Source organism: Silene latifolia, chromosome 11 (assembly GCF_048544455.1).
Source record: "Silene latifolia isolate original U9 population chromosome 11, ASM4854445v1, whole genome shotgun sequence".
Taxonomy (NCBI): domain Eukaryota; kingdom Viridiplantae; phylum Streptophyta; class Magnoliopsida; order Caryophyllales; family Caryophyllaceae; genus Silene; species Silene latifolia.
Genome location: NC_133536.1, coordinates 135,422,440 through 135,439,206, shown reverse-complemented (window position 1 = coordinate 135,439,206; position 16,767 = coordinate 135,422,440). Strand labels below are relative to the sequence as shown.

At 41.4% G+C, this 16,767-nt stretch overlaps 1 non-coding gene across 1 annotated transcript; it reads right to left on the bottom strand.

Annotated features, from left to right (window-relative positions):
- Window positions 1–10,681: 10,681 nt before the first annotated feature.
- On the bottom strand, window positions 10,682–10,788 carry LOC141616148 (small nucleolar RNA R71). The gene has a single exon (XR_012530516.1). It is a non-coding gene; the product is annotated as a small nucleolar RNA R71 (small nucleolar RNA).
- Window positions 10,789–16,767: the final 5,979 nt, after the last annotated feature.

Here is a 16,767-nt window from a genome sequence, read left to right as displayed (position 1 = left end):
GTTGTTTGTGAAGTATAAATTGTGTTTTGTATCGACCATTGACCAACGACCACATATACTTAATTGTGAACACGAAATGGCCTCGATCAGGCCTCCCCTTTGAAAAGACACAACCATGCAAAACCAATAATCGTCCTGATGGCCAACGGATGCAGTTGGGCCACGGCGACATTCATGGCTTTAATTATGGCCACAACGTACTCATTCAGAGGAAACCGGAGCCCATACTCCAGGTGTCTAATGTATACGCCGATGCAACCCTCGAGAGGGCAACAGACGGCCTGACCCTCCTCAGGGATAACGATTCTATACCCCCTGCCGAAGGAGTAATGGTGTTCAAAAAGATCAGAACCGGAACAACTGGCGAACTTATTCGTCCAGGCACGGTCAGGACTGATCGAGCAGGCATCACCGTGCCACGAAATAAGCGGCCTCTCTACGGCAGAAGGGGTCGCCTCATCATCGTCATCATCAATACCCTCCAAATATCTCTCATCAATTTCAGGAGAAGGAGACCTGGGGCCCCCGAACCTTAGCGGGGTAACGGCAAGCGGCTCCTGCTCATCAGGATGCGACGGTTCGCCCCCGGCGCAGAAATCTTGGTCCAAAGATCGTTAAAGACATGACAACAAATACTTAACAAATAAAAGTTGAAAAATTTGTTTGTTTACCTTGGAAAAGTGTTACGCCGAGTAACGCTTTGAAGACTAGAGAGAAGTTTCTTCGAAGAAAGCTAGAGAGAAGAAATTTTTTGAGAAAATAAAATTTGTGCGGAAAATTAAGGGGCACACTGCTCTATTTATAGAGCAAAGCCCATGAAATGGACCAATCAGGGCAAAGCCCATGAAACGTCAACCAATCAATGCCGAGCCACGTGTCAAGCATGCAGCCACGGAATGTCAATCGACATACATTTACCAAACTTCTTCGACACGCTCCTTGGTATCTACTTGCCAACGACCAACTGATCAACCAAGCTTGGCAGCACCAGCGGGGGGCAATCACAAGCACGCGGCACTCTCAACCTTGGTCTCGGCCAGCGCCATTTTCTTTTCCACATCGGATGTCCATTACACAACCATGTGGAGGGGGGATATGGTACGGTCTGAACAGAACCAAGCCGAGGAAGAAGTAGCCGGGGAAGAAGTTCAACTTGCGCAGAATACGCTCAACACTCATCGAAGGTCCATACCACGGCATAGACTACGCTGGGGGCAAATTGATGGGGCATATTCTGCACCCGCTGACCGAGTCAACATATTGAGCAAGGTCAAGGACATCCACAGCAAGTCAACGTATTAGACAGCCTAACCGACGCAGCCTGTCGGCCTGTCACTTGGGTCTCGGCTAGGCAACTAGCCAGCCGGGATACATATCCGCGTACTCACATCCAAGTCCCCTCGGCATGGAGTCAACCAGGCCAGCCGGCCTGCCATGGGTCCCTCGGCCGAGGGTTGAACAGTCTTTCCACCTGCTAAAGCCACTTGGCCACTTGGCCACTACGTGACAAAAGGTGAAAGTCTATAAATACTCCTCAATCCTCATTGAGAAAACGATCCAATAATCCACAATTCACCCATAAACTTACTATTCATCTGGTAGTAACTCCCTTATCTCTCTACAATATACTTTGCCAAGTAACACACAACTTAACCTCTTTAAGTTTACTGACTTGAGCGTCGGAGTGAGTACGCTCGGTACCAAGCCGAGCCCTCAGTTTGTTCATTGTTTCAGGAGAGGCCGAAAGGAAGAGTCAAGCAAAGACATCATTCATCAAGCTTACGTGGTAACAAATCCTGCTCCGGAATTACACCCGGAACAATTGGCGCCGTCTGTGGGGATAGATACTAAAAGCTAGTCACCTCCCTTACAAAAAAAAAACTCTCTTTGTAAACTGCCATTGTATATGTTTCATACAGATTTTAATTGACAAATTTTGGATGCTTAATACATCCTCTTTGTTCAAGAAAAGCACCCATGATAGCTTTGTTTTGTACATGCATGTTCATGTGTTTACCTTCTTTTTTATACATTTTTTTTAAAACGATAAATAATCGTAATTTATTTTCACAGTACGCATTTTACTCAATACAGTACTTTTTGCACAATAATTTCCATTAGTATACCCCTAATTAAAAAATCTCTTACCCTAATTCTTTCAATTCATAATCTTATAATCTTTCAGATTAATCAATTTTAGTCAATTATAAATGATAATTTGAGTGTATAACATGTATTAGATTCGTTAGTTGCAAATTATTATCAGGATTTTAAATGTTAGATATTGATTGTTGGGTAGTGGTGTTGGAGGAGTATGGTTGGTGCCAAGGACGGCACATGGGTGGCCAACCGTCGGCGTTCTTGGTAGTGTACGGCGGCAGGTGTGCAAATGTGAGATTGGGTGTGGTGACCAAGTGTTTAATGGATGAAACTCCACCAATAAACAAGTTATTGTGGCCCTCCATGGAATTCCATCCTCCAAATTAAATGCAATTGGTACACATAATTCAATGTTAGATAGATTGCAAAGAATGAACACTTTAATTATACGACAAATGTTTGATTATGAGATCAATTCGTGATTTAATGGTTTTTTTTTCTCTATGTAGTACAAGGGGAGAAGGGGAAATGAGAGGGGTAAAATTGTCAAAAGTGTACTATAATGAGTAAAATATGTACTGCGAAAATCAGCACCCTAAATAATTGAATACCATAGTGAGAATATCATTTGCTGATATCATTGTGATGTTAATATTATGAAAATTGATGGGGCATATTCTGCACCCGCTGACCGAGTCAACATATTGAGCAAGGTCAAGGACATCCACAGCAAGTCAACGTATTAGACAGCCTAACCGACGCAGCCTGTCGGCCTGTCACTTGGGTCTCGGCTAGGCAACTAGTCAGCCGGGATACATATCCGCGTACTCACATCCAAGTCCCCTCGGCATGGAGTCAACCAGGCCAGCCGGCCTACCATGGGTCCCTCGGCCGAGGGTAGAACAGTCTTTCCACCTGCTAAAGCCACTTGGCCACTTGGCCACTACGTGACAAAAGGTGAAAGTCTATAAATACTCCTCAATCCTCATTGAGAAAACGATCCAATAATCCACAATTCACCCCATAAACTTACTATTCATCTGGTATTAACTCCCTTATCTCTCTACAATATACTTTGCCAAGTAACACACAACTTAACCTCTTTAAGTTTACTGACTTGAGCGTCGGAGTGAGTACGCTCGGTACCAAGCCGAGCCCTCAGTTTGTTCATTGTTTCAGGAGAGGCCGAAAGGAAGAGTCAAGCAAAGACATCATTCATCAAGCTTACGAGGTAACAAATCCTGCTCCGGAATTACACCCGGAACAAAAATAAATAAAGAATTACACGACTTATCCCTATAAAAATGATGATATCATTGTGAGATTAACTATGATTTATTTATTTTCAACAGTAGTAACTATGGATATAATGAAAGTAACAATAGAAGTAGCATTAATAGTGAAAGTACTAATAGTAACAACGAGAATTATAAAAGTAACATTAATAGCCGTAGGTGTATTGATTGTATCTCATAAAATTTATTTTAATCATACTAATAATATAATGAGTAATTAAAGTAATAATAGTAACAACAAAAGTAGTGAAAATAACACTAGTAACACCGTAGAGTATTGAAAACGGGCAAAGTAGCAAATGACCCCAAAGGTTTGCTCTTATGTCCAAATTGTCCCTACTTTTAATAGGTGCAAATTGGCCCCAAAGGTTTACCTAAAAGTGCAACTTAGCTCCATAGATTTTTTTTTAATTTTTATTCAATATATACGACTTTTTTCCATTTCAATTTAATTTTTCTTATTTTTTTTAAGAATAGACCAATCTACCTCTACCACACTCTCTTTTATCATTGTTTTGCTCTACTGCCGCAACCACAGATTACACTTCCACTCCACAACCACTTCGCTTGACCAACAAATACTCCGCAATATATAGGATATGAAAAGTAACACATTACTGGAACAACTTTTCCCCCCTTAGCACCAGAAAGCGGAAAATAGGAGTACAATAACAACTACGTTGCATAACTTTAACTTGAGTTAATTAATGACATCGTCCAGGAGATGCTTAGTCTAGCTAGTTAAAACGAAATTGTGCTAATTTTAATTCACATCTAACATTATTTTGCGGCAAAGTATTTGTACTAGAGGACAATGTATAGAAGTGTTGGCCAAATTCGGAATCTTTAATAAATTAAGTAGTAGGAGTTTGCTTTGTGTGCTTCGTGCCCTCATTTAAGTGAGGTCACCTTTAGCTTTTAACATATCGCAAAATAATGGTAGAAGGGAGTGTGGTGGGGGTTAGAGGGCCCATTCTTAAAAAAATAAGAAAAATCAAATGGGAAACAAAAATTATATATTGAATAAAAATAAAAAAAATTAAATGGAGGTAAACTGCACTTTTAGATAAACTTTTGGGGCCAATTTGCACCTAATAAAAGTAATGGGGGCAATTTGCACATGAGAGCAAACCTTTGGGAGTCATTTGCTACTTTGCCCTATTGAAAACTTGCAATAGTAACAATGAGAGCACTGAAAGTTAAATAGTAACATCGAGAGTAGCGAAAGTAACAGTAGTAACAACATGAGTAGTGAATGTGTCTCATAGTTTGGTTCATAAATTTATCTTAATCATAATTTTTTAAATGTCATGCAAAAATGTAATATAAATGACATATGTATTTAAATAAAAAAGTCAGTGCAATTCTATTTCACGCAAATCAAATAAAAAAGGTAAATTTAGGAAGCTCGTATGGGACCGAGCACCAAAACTAATATATATTGATAGGATGATCACCTATTTCAATATATCAGATCTCAATCAAAATAATTTTATAAGTTCAATAATTATTACTCCGTACAATTGAACTTAAAATAAATAGGTTGGTGTAATACTACGGAATTCCTTAGGCTAGTACTCGACCGAGTAGAGCCTACTCGGCCGGGTAGTGTAGTTAGTGTAGTATGCTTTGCTACTGCCGAGGAATACTCGGCCGAGTATGATGAATACTCGACCGAGCAGAGGATACTCGGTCGAGTATACCCTATACTTGACCGAGTATCCGGTCTGGCGAGTAATATTTCAGCGGTTTGATTCGGGAGTAATTAGGGATTATATATTCGATAATCAGTTTCTAAAACGTCATTTGCAAACCTAATCAAACCTACGACACTCTAATCACTCCCAAATATCTTCTCTGTGTGTGTGGACATCGTAGCTATCGCATTCAATCTTTCATTCTTCCGTCGATAAGTCTTTATCCCTATGTTGTTGATGATTAATTCTAGGGTTTGTTTTTATTCATGAATTGGGGGGAAAATGGGATTGTACGATGTGTAATTGTGTTATGTGGTTATTGTTTAGGCGAGGACTTCGTAGAGGAGCCACTCTAGTTCTTGATTTCCATCATTGCTGGTTATTGCTAAGGTAGGGTTTCCCTACTCAGTCTCTGTTTGTTGATTTAAGATGTGGTTGCATTGTAATTATTGTTATCTGCTGATCATCAGAGTGTCGGTGTTGTGATGGTGGATGTGATGTTGTGGTGTGGTGATGATTGTGATTGTGTTGTGATGGTTGTGGTGGAGTCACTTGCGGGAGTGGCTTCACGCCCTAGTTCGCCCTCCGTGGAACCCCTCACGGGAGGGGATGTGCAAATTAAGGGACAGGGATATCGCTCATTGATGAGCGGGATTTAGGTGGGGATTGGCTGCGGTCCCCCACTGGCGGCGAGGATTACCTGTTGCGATGGGTAATCTGGCAGAGCTACACACTTCGGTGTGTAGTCGGTTACTGTATGTGATATAGGATTGGGGTTGGAGGATGATCAGCTCGTTACCTTGTGTATTTGTCTTATCTTGATTGAACAATACTGACCCCGTTGTTTTGTAAAATCTGCCGTGATCCATTCGAGGATGGTGAGCAGGCTGTGACAGGTATTGTATTTGGTGAGCTTGGGCGGTCATGGGAGAGTCATCACACCAGTTGTAGTATCACAGTTGCGAGTCTTAGTTATGGCTATGTAGTTGTTAACATTTGGATTCACTTTTGTTGGATTTTGGATTATTGTAACCAATTATATTTACAGTACTTTTAATAAATGTGTTTGGGACAGACGCTTTTGATATATACTAACCTCGGGTAACCGAGATAGTAACATTCTTTCATGCTAGGGTGGTCCTGGTAAGGCACATTGGTATGAGGGGGTGTTACAAAGTGGTATCAGAGCCGACGATTCCGGCACCTAAAACAAATGAACCCAATGATCTCAGGGAGTAAATAAAATGAACCCGGGGAGAGTTGTTTGGAGCTACAGCAAGGACTCGGGAGACGTCCTGGAGTCATAATATGGCCCTCACTAACTCAAGCCGGTCACTGGGGAATGTGGTGAGAGTTGCTTAATGCATGTGTATGTATGCTAAAGTCTAATGGTTGGAACATGTGGTAGAAGGTGAATGTGTGTGTGAAATTGGTGAAAGAAGATTGAGAATTGGTAACGAAGTGAAAAGAATTGTTATGTGAAATCTTGGAAAACGGTTTTAGCATCTAAATGATTGGCATGATACATGTTTATTATGTGGCATTCATATTTCTATCGTAATATGTGTGATTGTTGGGATAGAAAGCATGATAGGAGATACTGTGTATTATTTGTAGCTCGTTTTGGCATGACTCGGCCGAGCAGGGCAGGCACTCGACCGAGTAGGGGGTACTCGGCCGAGTAACCAGGCACTCGACCGAGTGTTATTTGGCAGTGAGTAGCTTTGGCTACTGAATGTGTTTACTCGACCGAGTACTTAGGTGTACTCGACCGAGTAGGGCATACTCGGGCGAGTATGGTTTATACTCGACCGAGTATGTTTCATGTGAATTTGACGTTAGCTACGGGAGTGGATTACTCGACCGAGAATCAGTGATACTCGACCGAGTATTGCTGCATACTCGGCCGAGTGCTTCTTTGGCGGAGGGTCATTACATTTTGAGCCGTAGGCTTTTGTGCTTACGTTTCCTTGTTTCTTACCAGCTCAAAATGGTGCTCAAAAGAACTGCCGCGCAAATTCAAGCTTCTGAGATGACCATTGATAAGATTGCTCGTATGATTGAGCAACAAGAGGCTCTTCTTGAGGCTCTCAAGAATGTGGGGAAGGAGGCGGAGAAGCCCGTGGATGCTACTCAGCTTAGCATCAACATCGCCCGCTTCAACCCACCCACCTATGAGGGTGTTGGGGAACCTAAGTTGCTTGAGAAGTGGCACCGTGAGATGGAAAGTCTCATGGAGGTGGTCAAGTGTCTGCAGGATATGATCGTCGAACAGGTGGTGTACTACCTGAGAGGTAAGGCCGCCGTGTGGTGGCAAAACGTCAAAGAGGATGCTAGAGCCTACTACCAAGCTGAGGGTTTAGGGGCTATTCCCTGGTTAGGGCTGAAGAGTGCCATGAGGGAGCAGTTTGTGCCAGAGCACATCCGACACAAGATGAGATCAGAGTTCGATTCCTTCACCATGACCGATGGTATGACAGTCACCGAGTACTATCACCGGTTCCTAGAGTTGTCTCGTTATGCTGAGGACATGCAGCTGGGGCAGAGGGGTTTGGCTCTTCGATTTGAGAGGGGTTTGTCCGCCAAGATCATGAACCGTCTACCAGCTGGAGTCGTCACTGATCTTAAGGATGTGTACCTGAGAGCTGGTCAAGCTGAGAGAATGGTAGATCTCTCAAAAGAGGTTACAGAGAGGATTGCTGCGGAGAAAAGGAAGGCTGATAGTGGAAACAACAATCAGTCAGGTAACAAGAAGGGCAACTTCAACCATGCTAAGGCTTTTTCCGGTGGGGCTGGTTTCTCTGGGGGTTCTCGTGGTTGGGGAAGAGGTGGTGGTCGGAGTACGAGCGATATCTCCAACCTTACATGCTTCAACTGTGGTGGTGTAGGCCACAAGAGGCAAGAGTGCACAAGTGCCAAGACTGGGGCAGGTTCGGGAGCTTATCAGGGGAGCTTCTCTCAGGGGCCGAGTCAGAGCTTTGCTAGCAACCGGCCGGGTGGATCATGGGGCAACCGGGGTGGACATAGCAATAGTGGCGGTTATAACCGCAACAGTGGTAGATATTATCAACGCCAGAACAACAGTGCCACCCAGGATTCGACAGCCAAGCCGAGTACTTGATGTGACCATAATTAGCGCATATTTAGCCCCCGAATTAGCCTTGTTCCCATGCTTTTTAGTGCATATTTGGGTCATTTCTTATCTTTAGTTCTTTGTTTTGCATATTCTTTGAGATTTTGATCCCTTGGTAGGAAAGGAGTAAGAATCTTGCATTTTCATGGCAAAACGAGACTAAATTGATCGAATTCAATGACCAAGCATCAAGGAGAGACAAGATTAGAAGGCCTTTGTACATATTATAGTAGAAGAGCAATGTTGAGAAAGGATCCTTGAGTCCCCAAGGAAATCCCCAAGGAATTTATGAAGAAAAGGGAAGAAAAGAAGAAGATATGTTCTTTGAGTGACAATCCGAGCGGATTGTCACCAATCCGTCCGTCCCCGTTTGCCCGCACAATCCGTGCGGCTTTGTTCGAATCCGCTCGGATTCCACCTCCACAATCCGACCGGATTCCCTTGAATCCGCTCGGATTCCAACGCCAGAATCCGCCCGTCCCGACCTTATTCCGCCCGGATTCCAGCACAGCACGATTTCCTCTTCTCCAAGCTACAAAGAAAGAAGCCCTTCTCTCGAAAAATACCGGGTCCTCCTTGCTCAATCTAAAAAGTGTAATTACTAGTTTAGCCCTTAGTTAACCCTAATGCATCCTCCCTAATTTCCACTATAAATACCCCATTAGTCTAATTAGGAGAGCATGTTCTTCTTATCAATAATTAGAGTAGTTAATATCAATCAAATCTCTCTTTAGTTTTGTAATCAACAATTAATCAAGTTCTAATACAAGTTTCATTTCCTTAATCTCTCTTTTGTTCATCCTTTATTTTGGGTAATTGAAGATTATTTGGGTTATTGTTGGGAGATTGACAACCTCTCAATCAAGCATTCAAGTACTTCTTTTATCTTTGCTTTATTATTGGAATCATTAGTAGGTATAATTCTCTTAATCCCTTTTTAATTATTGTTAATTACTTTCATTTATTCATCATGTTTCATATTGTTGGTATGATTGACAACCTTGCTAGCATGATCAACATGATAATGAGTGAGTAGTCTCTTAGCTAGGGTTAATGGGTGATTAGGGGAAACCAACATGGGGAATGATTCATGCTTAAATTAATATGCTTTCATGTTTTATTTGCTTGCTTGTTTTGATCTCAACTCATGCACATGTTATATTTGATGAAATGCTAAGCCTATGAATCCTTGCATTTACTATCATCTTCTATCTTTTCAATGAGACTTGTAAGACTTAACCCAACTCGAGTCTCATTAGACCATACATGTTGTTGAGTAGGGAAGATTAAGTCGACTTGTAGGTGTTGTACAATCTAATCGATTCGGCTCCGGGACCCAAACTTTCCTAGGATTGTAAGATATAACCCAACTCAATCCATCACAACAATAATTGCTTGCTTATAATTTGAGAACATGTTTGTATGATCAATTTCCATGATTCCCCTATGATCCCATGACACCCTAGTGCCTTTAATCAATTGTTTACACCCCTTTAATTCATCTTGCTTGTTTATTTTCATTGCTATTTTAGTTTAGTGACCTTCTACATCAACCCAATTTGTGACACCTCTTAGACACCACTAGTTGCAATAGGATCCCATTTCAATACCCGTCCCTTGGGATCCGAACTTTACTTGCCTCTTTACTAATTGTAGAGTTGTTTGTGAAGTTATAAATTGTGTTTTGATTCGACCGTGACCCAACGACCACATCTTTAATTGTGAACACGAAACGGACTCGCATAAAAAATGGCGCCGTTGCCGGGGAAGGTGTTTGTTTGATTTAGATTTCTTTTTATTGTTATTAGTTGTGTCTTTCTTCGCCTTGGGGAAGTAAAACTCCTCAAGGTTTGTTCTAATTGTTTTCGAGTTGTTTGATATTTTGCATGTCTAGAAGGTTACAAGGTGATTTGTTACCTTTTGACCGTGAAATCGAAAGAACCTTGACGAACAATAGGAGACTTGTTAGGAGGAATTTAAGAGGTATTAGTGAAGTTGTTCAACCCACTAGTGAGTTCGTCAATCCTTTCGCAATAGAAGGAGAGGAGAACCCATTACACAATACCCCACAAAATCCACCTACAATGCCTAAATTCTCGTCACACTCCGTACCCACCGAGGAGAATCTACCAAATGGTACTCCTACACCGCAACATCTAACCGGAAATTTTATTGCCAAGTCCACCTTCATCCAATTAGTTGAGAGGAGCCAATTTGGGGGGATGCCTAGTGAAGACCCTCATTCTCATATGGAAACCTTTTGAGACTATTGTGATGAAATCTCTCAAACGGGCGTGACTCAAGACCAAATTAGATGGGTCTTATTTCCTTTTTCCTTAATCGGCACCGCGAAGCAATGGTTGAAGGGCCTTGATAAGGCCACCCTCGGAATAGATTCTTGGAAGAAGTTGGCTCTAGCTTTCTACAAAAAATTCTACCCATCGGAAAAGACTAACATGCTAAGATATCAAATTACGGGTTTTAAGCAAAGGGATGAAGAATCTTTGTATGAAGCTTGGGAGCGGTTTAAGGGAATTTGTCGCTCATGTCCTCACCATGGACTTAGCGAATGGTTTTTGGTACAACAATTTTGGAATGGTTTATATGAAGATTCTAGGAACATTCTCAATATGGGATCAAATGGAATGTTCATCGAAGTTGATGACAATCAAACATGGAACAAGATTGAGGAAATGGCGGTCTATAACTCACAATATAGTAGACCTCGCAAGGCTACTAGAGGATGAAAGCATGAAGTGGACTCCGTTACTCAATTGTGTGCTCAACTTAGTGCTCACATTGACACAATCAACTTGAAGTTTGATCAAGCTATGGCTAGACTTGAGGAAAACTCAAAATCATCAAAGCATCATGTTAATGCCATGACGGCATCCTCATCAATCCCAAGTGGGATATGTGAGAATTGTGGAACTTTGGGACATGACCAAGGTGAATGTAGGGGAAAAAATGAACAAGTGAATGCTTTCCAAGCATACAAGAGTGGTACCCCTTATTCCAACTTTTACAATGAAAACACCAAATTCCATCCAAATCTCTCATACAAAAGCCAAAATGTTCAAAACCCTCAAACAACATACACTCCACCACCCATGAGAAACCAAAATCAAAGACCCTTTTACAATCAAAACCAAGGTTACCAAAATCAAAATCCATACAATCACCAAAATGACCAAGGTTTTGATGTCCAAAAAGCGGTCCTCTAAATGCAAAAGAATCAACAAGAATTTTTCACTCAAATGCAAAAAGATAGCCAAGCAAAGGAAACCACCATCAACAACATTCTAGCTCACACCAAGATGTTGGAAACACAATTGACTCAACTAGCATCTTCAAGCTCACAAAGACAAAATGGGCAATTACCACCTCAAAGTAATCCCCCTAGACATGAAACGGTTAGTGCCATTCACTTGAGAAGTGGTACAAGGTATGAAGCACCGAAGAAGCAAGTTGAGGATGAAGTTGTGGAAGCTAGTGAAAAGGAAGAAATTGTGCAAAGCTCCAAAGATGGAGAATCATCAAAAGAAGAAAGTTCAAAGAAAAATGAAGACAAGGCCAAGGAGAAGGAGCCCATCGTGATTAGACTCCCTTTTCCAAGTCGTCAAGCCAAGCCCAAATTTGATGATCAACTTGGAAAGTTCAAGGAAATTGTGAAGAATTTGGAAGTCTCAATTCCTTTCACGGAATTAATCAATCACGTGCCGGCCTATGCGAAATACATGAAAGATATCCTCACAAAGAAGAAGTCGATCCGGAAGCTTGAGACTATCGCCTTCACTAAGGTGAGTAGTGCAATACTTCAAGGGAGTTCACCTCCAAAGTTAAAGGATCCGGGAAGCTTCTCAATACCGTGTACCATTGGCGACACGACGATCAACAAAGCCTTATGTGATCTAGGGGCTAGTGTGAGTGTCATGCCGTACTCGGTGAGTAAAAGGTTGGGGATGGGAGAGCTTAAATGCACCAATATCACACTCCAAATGGCCGATAGATCGACGAAGACACCATTAGGGATATGGGAAGATGTCCCCGTGCGAATTGGGAAGTTTTTCATCCCGGTGGACTTTGTCATTGTTGATATGGAGAAAGATTCCAACATTCCAATCATTCTAGGAAGACCTTTCCTACACACCGCGGGAGCGGTGATTGATGTGAAACATGGTGAGCTCACTCTAGAAGTGGGAGATGAAAGCATAAATTTTAATCTTGACAAGACTATGAGAGCTCTTCGTTTGCATGAACCATGTTTCATGATTGATCATTATAGCCGAAAGGATGAAAGGAAGAAATCGGAACTCCAATGGAAGAAGAAAATTGAAGATGCTCCATTCAAAGAGCAAGTGAATTGTGACAAGGAGAGCTTGCAAAGCTCATCAAAATCAATCAAGGAAGAAGAGGATGGCCTCATTGGCCAAGAGAAGAAATTGGGAGAGTTGTCTCCATCTAAGCAAGAGATTTTCAATGATCAACTTAATGAAGTTTGTGGTCTTTGGGACAACGAATTTGAAGGGATTTTTAATCCCTACAATGGTAATGCCATCGATCAAGACCGACAACAAGGGCCAAGGTCTATTGAAAACCTCTACCATGATAATGAACAAGCCTTTGATTACTTTTTCAAGGTGTTGAGCAACATCAACAACACCTTGGACATGCCCCCTTGACATCTCATCAAGAATGAGAGTTTGGTGGAGTCCTCCCTAAACCACCACTTGTAAATATTTCTAACTCCCTAACTTACATTTCAATTCTTGTATTGCATTTTTTGTCATCTTTGGATTTTTATTTACTTTGATCAAGATAATTGTCATGTTTAAGAGAAGTGAGGGAGGGACTAACAATTTCAATTGATGTGTAGTGCTTTTAGCTTAGTGTGGGGATGACAATTGCCTAGGCTATCCATGCCTAGTAGTGCCCCACAATGAAGAACACAAGACTTGAAGAAAGAATAGAAGAATGGTAAGGGAAATGCATTGTGCACGGATAGAACTGAATCCGAGTACACAGGGGAAGAATCCGAGCGGATTCCACATAATCCGCCCGTCTTGATGTCCGAGCGTCTTCGAAAAAAGACGCCCGTCTGAATCGAGCTGAATTTTGAAAATTTCTTGATCGTGATCAATCCGGGCGTCCTGAGAAAGAATCCGCCCGTCTTGAAGAATCCGCCCGTCTTGAAAGAAAGACGTCCGTCTTTGCAAACAGGAAAACAAGCAAAATTTCTGGATCAAATCCGTCCGTCTTCAAGCAAATCCGCCCGTCCCGTGTCAAGCAAATCCGAGCGTATTCCACGGAATCCGCCCGTCTTTAGGCGAGTTTTGTAAAGCCCAGAAAGAGCAGAATCCGCACGGATTGGGCAGAATCCGCACGGATTGCCCCTGCAGTTCGAAAACTTCGGTATTTTTAAAACCCCTCCCACCTTCCTTCATTCATTCATTCATTCATTCATAAACACTACCCACAACATCAAAACCCTCACCCTCTCCATCACAAAAACAAAATCCCTCAACAACATTCACCAAAATCAAATCAAACCATCCTTCTAAGCACAAATCAATCACTCCTTCTTCAATAAAAATAAAAACCAAGCACAAAATCTTCAACCTTTGAGTCGATTTTTGATTTCATAAAGGCAAAGCCTTTCACCTTTAAATCGATTTGGGTACACTACAAATTGAAGATTTTTCATTCTTTTCTTGGTTAGTTCATCAATGGCAAGGACTAAGGGAGCAACAAAGGCAACAAAGGCACCAAAGGCTAAGGCACTCTCACAAAGGCAAAAGGCTCTTCAAACAAAGAAAGCATTGGCTATGGTGGTAGCAACACCAAACTTGGAAGTGCAACAACAACAACAACCTTCTATGGGAGCAACAACACCTTCTACTCCGGAAATCGATCAACTTTTGCATTATCCGGAGGTAACTTTTATTTCCGATACCCATAGAAATACCTTTGTCAAGTTTGCTATGAAGTCAATTCAATCCACCAAATTTATATGTGAAGATACCTTAGAAAAATTGGGTGTTCTTGAGCAAACTAGAGCCTTTTTCAATGCCATGGGGTTGAAGAAATTGTTTGAAACAAAGGAGTTGACATACCCCTCCCTTACCTTGGAATTTTTGAGTTCTTTGAAAGTCACCAAAGTTGAGAATAGGGAGAATCTCGAGTTTCGTCTAGCTAATGTTAGTAGACGCATTACCTTTAGGGAATTGAGTGAAATTTTGGGTCTTAGTGATGAACCGCGTTATTTTAAGAATTATGGAAAGTATGACCCCCAACCTCTTTGGGAGGCAATCTCCGGGAAGAAATTTGAGGACTTTCATGCGAGTCATGCTCTTTTGGTCCACCATCCGGGCATAAGAGTATGGCACAAGGTCGTGGGAAACACCATAATTGCAAGGAAAGATACCAACCATTTCACCAAACTTGATTTTATTCTCCTTGAATCGGCTTTGAACATTGGAAGAGTACACACCAAGCCTTACAATTCTTTGAGGCTCTTGGTAGATAGATGGCTCAACATTGATTGTGGGAAGAAGGGCACTACCGTTATTGTCAATGGCGGCCTAGTCACTATCCTAGCCAAGCACTTTGATCCTAACTTCAATAAGGATAACAAGTACAAGGCAAAGGAGGGTGGCCATCTTGTTGATATTCATACTATGATACACAAGTTCAAGTGGGTTGCCCATAACCCCCTTGACACTAAGTATGGATGGCTCACTAGTGAAGCTAGATCGTTCACCTTGCCTTCAAAGATTTGTCGTCTAAGCGTCCACCGGACCAATTATCTACTTCCCCTTTCTAAAGAGGCCGAGTATATTATTCAACAACAAAAGGGTGATATTGAAATGCCCTCCTCTTCCATTGTCATACCACCTTACCCCTTTGAGTATGAAGAGTTCAAGCCGGAAGGAGTTGAAGCTAGGAAAGATTATGTGACTCTTCTCATGCAAGCAATGCACAAGCAAGCCTTTGAAGATCGGAAAAATGCTTACTTGGCTCAATATCCACACCTCCTACACTTAGCTAGGCAAGGACTACTTGATCCATCTTGTCCTTTGCCTAGTTGGGCGGATAGAGAAGTCCTATTTCCGGGTGCATCTAGGGTCGTTTTGGGTGACAATGAGGTTGTTGGTAATGATGAAGAAGTTGATGATAACATTGATGAAGAAGCAAGTGAAGAAGAAAAGGATGGTGAAGATGATGATGAGCAAGATGAGGAAGAAAGTGAAGAAGCAAATGACAAGGGAAGTGGCAATGTGGCCACTTCTAATGAGGAAAGTGATGGTGATAGCATGATGGAAGATTAGCAAGCCTTGGAGACTCCTACCCTCTCATGGTTTGTCTATTTCTCTCTTTGTTCTAATTATAATTTTGATCATTGTTGGAGTAGTCCTAGCACCATTAGAGGACTCACACCTCGGTACCATTGAGGTGTTCTCATTTTATTGTTCCCATTTTCAAAATCCAAAATGACAAATTAGTTTCATGCATTGCATAGTGTGTGCATGAACTACACCCATCCTTGGACATTAGCAATAGTGTCTCACTCGGTTTGGGGAAGTTAATGCATACACAACGGGAGGTAATCTAAATTATCCTCTCCGTCATAACAAAAACCATGCATCATGTAGTGTAGCTTAGTGTAGATTGCATTTAGTATAGAAATCATGCATCATCTTTGCATAATTTCCATCATTTTGGCCATTGAGGACAGTGCCCATATTAGTGTGGGGATGGGAAGTCTAACATTTAACTCTTATTCAAAAATCCAAAAAAATTGAAAAATCTCAAAAATCATAAAAATTTGAAATTTGAAAACCCAAAAACATGTTTATTTCCTTTTGTAGTCTTGTATATATTGTCTTGTATATATTGTGTTTGTTCTATCCTTGTTCACATTGATTGACTACGCCACATCCGAGACATGAGGATCATGAAGACCGCATGGTATGATCTTTCCAATCTCCTTTTTCCTCTTTATGTTAATGACTATGTGGCTTTATTTTGATTGATGCGGTATAACAATGTGAACTTAGGACTTGCATTTAGTTTATATGTCATATTAGTTGATAGAATCACTTGCATTAGGATGTTTATATTAGTTGCATCATGGCATGTAGTTGCATGTTAGAAATGTTTTGAAAAATGCCTATTTAGGAACTTTGACAAGAGCAACTAAGCCATTACAAATACTTGTTCAACTTAAGACTTTGCCTACTAGAATGGTTGTAAAACACCCTAGATAGTGTCATACTAGTGTCTTTTGACCCATGACCCAAGGCCTAGTCAAGGGTTTGCATGTGAGTCACCTATCCAACCCCGTGATGCGATGTGGACTTGGTTAACTTGTCTAGGTGACCTTGTTTGACCTTGTGGTAAGGCAACCCAAAAATATTTTCAATCAATAAGCTTGAAGTGCTCATTTCAAAGAAATTTTATCATGTGGAAGTAATGTAATGCCAAGGAAACCTCAAATGTTATGAATTGTTGAAAGTTGAGAAATTTAAGTTGTTTTGATGGA